The 5574-nt window shown below is 49.2% G+C and overlaps 1 protein-coding gene across 4 annotated transcripts in view; it reads left to right on the top strand.

The window, feature by feature from the left end:
* Nfatc1 (nuclear factor of activated T cells 1) overlaps nt 1-5574 on the top strand; it is a 106965-nt gene that overhangs the window by 16571 nt on the left and 84820 nt on the right. The gene's annotated exons all lie outside the window — the stretch shown is intronic.

Here is a 5574-nt window from a genome sequence, read left to right as displayed (position 1 = left end):
CTTCCTTCCTTCCTTCCTTCCTTTCTTTCTTTCTTTCTTTCTTTCTTTCTTTCTTTCTTTCTTTCTTTCTTTCTTTCTTTCTTTCTTTCTTTTTACGGGATGCAGGGGCTGCTTGCGATTCACCAGGTCCATTGAACCAGCTCAGTGCTTTTATTTTTAACTAAACAGCTTTCCTGTCTGGTGTACCGCTTGTGACGCCTGGAAGGGTGCTTTCTGCTCCAGGGTTTTCAGCTGAGGCATGACAACATCCACTCAGGCCATTGAGTGTGCATGGGAAATCAGTAAGGATGGTTCCATGAGGCAGCTGTGACACCCAGGGACTGTCCTTTGGCAGGGACAGTCTAAGGCCTTCTGCTTCAATTTTGCCTCCTTTCCCTCCCCTTCTCCTCAGGGCAGACTCACCCCCCACCTGGGACATTACCACCTGGTATTTGGCACCCTGACCTCTAGATGTAGACAGTGACTATGAAGCTGTTAACTCCACGCAGTGCAGCCACATGGCCATGTCTTGAGGGGCCACTCTGGGATGTGGGGTGGCCAGCTGGGAGTGGCACTGCTGAACCTTTCTGTGAGAGGTGGCAAGGGGAAGGCCCAAGCGAGTTGCTAAGCGCTAGGAGCCTGTCTTGGGCAGAGAGACTGAGGGCTGGGGTGTGGAACAGAGCTGTTTCCTGTCTTGCTGCACTCAGGGCTCTGTCATTCTATCCTGTGTCCCTCCATCTGTCCTAGGAGGCCCAGAGGGCTAGCCATGTCATTAGAGCATCTCAGGGACAAAGTTTATCTCAAAGGCAGGGGAACCCCAAATCCATAAAGAACTACTGTGCCTGCCATACTGTTAGTAAGATTTTTAGTTAATGAAAACCGACTTTTATTTATTTCAATGGTGGTCCCCTCAGCTCGGTCATCAGCACCCACTTTTGATTTGCGGTGCATGGACAGTGAAGGTCACTGTTGCTCACAGAGACTTGATGGAACTCCTGAGACCTAGGGAGGAGTAATGTACTAAAATATATCTGGAGCCATAGCAGTACAAGCTTCTTAAAAGTTAAAAGCAGATATGCACATGCGTGGTGTGGGGCTGGAGTGACGGGAACCGCAGACTAGTGGCCTTTAAACGGCAGGCACACACGGTCTTCCAGGTCAGGGGCTGGAAGCCCAAGCTGGAGGTTGTGTGGCGGCTGGTTCCTCCTCCATGCTACCCTGGCTTGCGCTAGCCATCACCACACTGTGGGCCACAGCCAAAGTACTTCAGACCTGGATCTGGGCTCATGTTAGCGACACCAACTTGGTCACCTTTCAAGGTCCTTTCTCCAGATCAGTTGCCCTCTGAGGTTCTGGGGCTTAGAGTCCAAATTAGAGCTTTGGGGACACAGATTAATACCTGACTGCCTATATATATATATTTTTTTCAGGGAAATGACAAAATGTCTTCAAACATAAAATTCACCTTTTCCTTTCCTGCTTTCTTACTTTGGTTTTTCGTTTGTTTGTTTGTTTGTTTTTGATTTTCATTTTGTTTCTTGGTCTTGGGTTTTTGTTTTTGTTTTTGTTTTTGTTTTTGATCTTCACAGAGACGGAGGTGTCCTCCCTATGTTGGGCATTCCTAGTGGTCCACAGTTGGCCATCTGCCCAGCCCGACCTGCCAGGGGCACAGGCCCTGGAAAACTGTTTTTTCCTCTACTTAGGACCACTGACCGTGGCCCAGTGGCCTGTGATCCCGTGGTCTTTATCTCATGGGCTCAGAGCCCCTGGGGTTTCTGTGATGCTATGACATTCCTATGAGCTTACACAAACAAACACCACCTCATCCTGGGGGTTGAAGTTCACCTTTTCCCACTGTTTTGGTTCACCTCGAAATCTGTTTCCTGGTCCCTTTGAATGGGTTTCTGTAAACTCCCTCATGGCTGCTCTAGGCAGCTCGGAGCTCACGCGGGGAGTTGACGTGGATGGCCAGACTCCTTCCCCACAGATGCTCTTAGTGGACAAGCACCAGGTAGCAGGGACTTGGAGGTATCCCTGAAAGGCTGTGTTCCCACATGTCCTCCAGATCTGGGCTGGAGAGTTCCCACAGCGTGAATCTACCTCCACCGCCCAGCCTGGGCACCGTGCCTCCTCCAGGCTTGTCGGTCCATCCCGGCTCAAAAGAACACACTGCAGTTGTCTTCCCGAGGGAGTCCTACTGTTCTGGGGCCATTTCACTTTAGGGATCTTGTTTGTTGTTTTCTGGGTTACCCACTTCCTCTCCTGTTCAGGGCACTCCAGTCAGCTCTACGGGACAGGTCAGAGAACGGTACCAGAGTCTATCACCGAAGAAATTATATCTGTAAAGCTAATTAAAACAGCGGAAGGACTTTCACTGTTTTGGGTACAGGCTTTAACTGCATGCCACTGCTGGAAACTGGCACAGAAGTTGAGGGACCTTGCTTGAACATCACCGATAGTGATGACAATGGCAGATACCTTCTGTGCAGGTAGAGCCATCTTCTATGTCCCTGCTGAGCACGGGTAAGGAAATGGCCAGGAGTGACAGTGTGGAACTGCATGCTGACACCTGTCAGTGTATGTGGAGGGTGCACATCAGCACACATGCCTCTAGAGATGACAGTTTACAGTAAATTGTTCCTGGATGTAGTTTTCAGATGGTAGCTTTTAGGGAATTGTGTGTGGTTGTGTCTGTGTACGTGCACGTGTGCACTTATACATACACACACACACATATGCACACACGGAGGTTATAGGTCAACTTGGTGTGTCTTCTCTATCCCTCTCTACCTTCTTTTTTGAGATAGCATCCCTTATTAAATATGAAACACATCAGCTCAGCGAGGCAGGTGGGCAGATGAGCTTCAAGGATTCGCTTGCTTTCCCACCCACATTGCTGTGGCTACAGCTGTGTTCCACAGCACCCAGCTTTTATGTGACGTCTGGGGATCCAAGCTCAAGTCCTCATGGGAACATAAACAGCAGGCATTTCCCCATCATGCTACATCCATGGCCTCTTTAGAGGACGTTAGTATTAACCCAAAGGAACTGAAGTTTAAGTGATTGTTCTGAGCCAAAACTTCACAGAGCACCTGTGTTGGGCGACAGAGCTTGGGTCAGCTCGGCACAGTAGCATTTTCTTTCCTTCTAAGACAGGCTCATGGGAAGTGTGTTAATATCCTCAGCCAGCCTGACCTCTGGACTTGCCTATAGAAAGGCAAAGTTACATGAGGAATTCTGATAAAGAAGAACTGGTTTGGGACTGGCAGAAGTGTTTTCACGAAGAGTGTTCATGATGCTGAGACACATTTGCTGAGCAAGATTGTGAGGTGTTGGTCATTGCATTCTAAAGAAAAGAATTCCCAAGGGGTGGGGCCGACTTGGCAAACAGCTTTTGTTCAGAGAGCAGCTTGGTTCAGAAGATAAGAAACGGGCATTGCGTTAAAATCAGTTTAGGTCAGACCTTGCTTCTTTCAGGTTTTGGCTGTGATGTTGGATGCCTGGATGATACCAGTGGCTTTGATGATATAAATGCACAAGTGTTAGCTTCAAAGGGTCTAAGTCCTCTTGCATTTGAGGTTATCAGAATAGCTCAGAGTTTATCCTGAGTGGGAATAAGATATAATATGTCTGTAGATGGGTCACAATAAATCCAGCTCTTATCTTCTCCACACTTACCTACCACTCTCCTCAGGGGGTTTTCAGTGTCCTTGTAGCCTGGGGAAGGCACAGTGTCTGTGAAAAATAGTTTTGGCTCCTGAGTCCTCAGGAGTGATGGCTCACCTCAGGACTATGTTGGCCAAATTGGCCTGCCCATACTTCAGACATCTGCCAAAAACATCCTTGTCTTTGGGCTTTGGTGGGCTCATTGGGTCCATGATGGTCATAGATTGGTTGCGAACTCGAGTCTAGGAAGGCCCTGACCTTCTCTACAGCACAGAAGGGCAAGTGAATCAGTGGCCACAGTGTGCACTGTTCAGAGATAGGTATTAAATGAAGCTTACTGACTGGGAAAAGTTAATGTCGTGTGCCGAGAGAACCAGCCAGCAGGCGACAGGCACAGACAAAGCATCCAGGCAGAGGCTGTGGCAGGAAAGAGGGAGGTTGCCACAGGTGAGCCCATGGGCATGCAATCTGTGTTCTCAAGAGCTATCTGCTGTTTCTTCTTGGCTTTGTAATTGGCCTCTGATGTCCCTGCCCCACTTTGGGGAGCACACGCACTAGCCTCACCAGGTGGGGTGTCATACCCATCTTCCTGCTGTGCTATAGACCCCAGATATCCCTGGAGGAGGAGGAGGAGGAGGAAGAGGAGGAGGAGGAGGAGGGAGGGGTAGTTTGGGACTGGGAAGAACCGTCTTTCACCCCAACCACATCTTAGAGAAGCTTTGCAGATAAGCATTGGGCGGTGTCAGGGCTCCACACAGCCAGTTCATCACTGACAAAGTTCAAAGGAGGTCCCTTGTGAACTTGCCCAGATGCTAACTGATAAAGCCAGGACAGACACTCAAGATGAGTTGACCCTAACGCCTGAACCTCTGTGATGCTCCTGACTCTTAGTTGTTCTGCGGAGTCTGTCCTGGAAGGTGCTCTATGCAATATGGGGGCAGCAGGGCCTTCAGAGCAGGATTAAACCCAACTCTCGGTGGAAGGACACAGTGGCGAGCGTCAGAGCCTGAGCCTGAGAACTCGCTGGCTCTAGAGAATAGGACTGTCTTCTAAGGCCTTTGGGGTTGTGGGTGCTGCATTTAAGACCTGGGAGGTTTGTGTATGGAATTCTCCATTCACTCTCCTCGCGCCTCTGCAGTGGTACAGGGTGACTGCGATGCTGGTTCATGTCTGTTCAGTTTAATAATTGGAGAATGGGCCTTGCCTCATTTACTTCTGCCTGGAAAGTTAGCCTGGTGTATCAGTTAGGACTTTCAAGGAGGCCATGAGAGCCAAGCTCTGTCAGTATGGGGGATGCTGGCCTTTGGATTTCCTTTGAGCACTCTGTAAAGAAAGCGGAACTCATGCACTTCCTCCTTCTTGGGGAGAGCATGATGACATCAATCTTTGAGGCTTTAAGCTCAGGCTTTTAAACTGTAACCATCTAGACTTAATTGTTGCCAGTCTCGGAATAATCAAAATGTAACTTTGTGTCCCCCAGGAGGGCGAGTAGACTGTCTGCTCTCGGTTGTTCTCGGTCAGCTCTGTCAGTCAGCTCTGGGAGTGTTCTGCCTCTGCAGCCTTCACCAGTCTGAAGTTTAAGACTTCCCATTTTGCTAAATGGCTGGGAGGAAGTGTCCAGGGCCACATGCCCCAGTGACCACAGATGAAGCAGTCATATTTCTGCTCACATGCTTTCGTCTGAGGAAAGTTGTGGGGAGTCGTTGGTAGTTACAGTTGGGGTTGCCTGTGGAGCGATGTCTCTGCCTACGGATGAAACCCAGCTGGGAGACAGTGGTATGGTGTGGTGGTGTGGATGGGTGTGTGTGACACGTGCACGTATGTGCGTATACATGGATGTATAGACTTGAGAACATCATCAATTATTATTACCCAGGCTTCGTCCACTTTTTCTGTGTGTGTGTGTGTGTGTGTGTGTGTGTGTGTGTG

This window comes from Mus pahari, chromosome 15 (genome assembly GCF_900095145.1).
Source record: "Mus pahari chromosome 15, PAHARI_EIJ_v1.1, whole genome shotgun sequence".
NCBI classification, from domain to species: Eukaryota; Metazoa; Chordata; class Mammalia; order Rodentia; family Muridae; genus Mus; species Mus pahari.
Note: the sequence above shows the minus strand (reverse complement) of the source record. Positions and strands in the feature narration are given on the sequence as shown.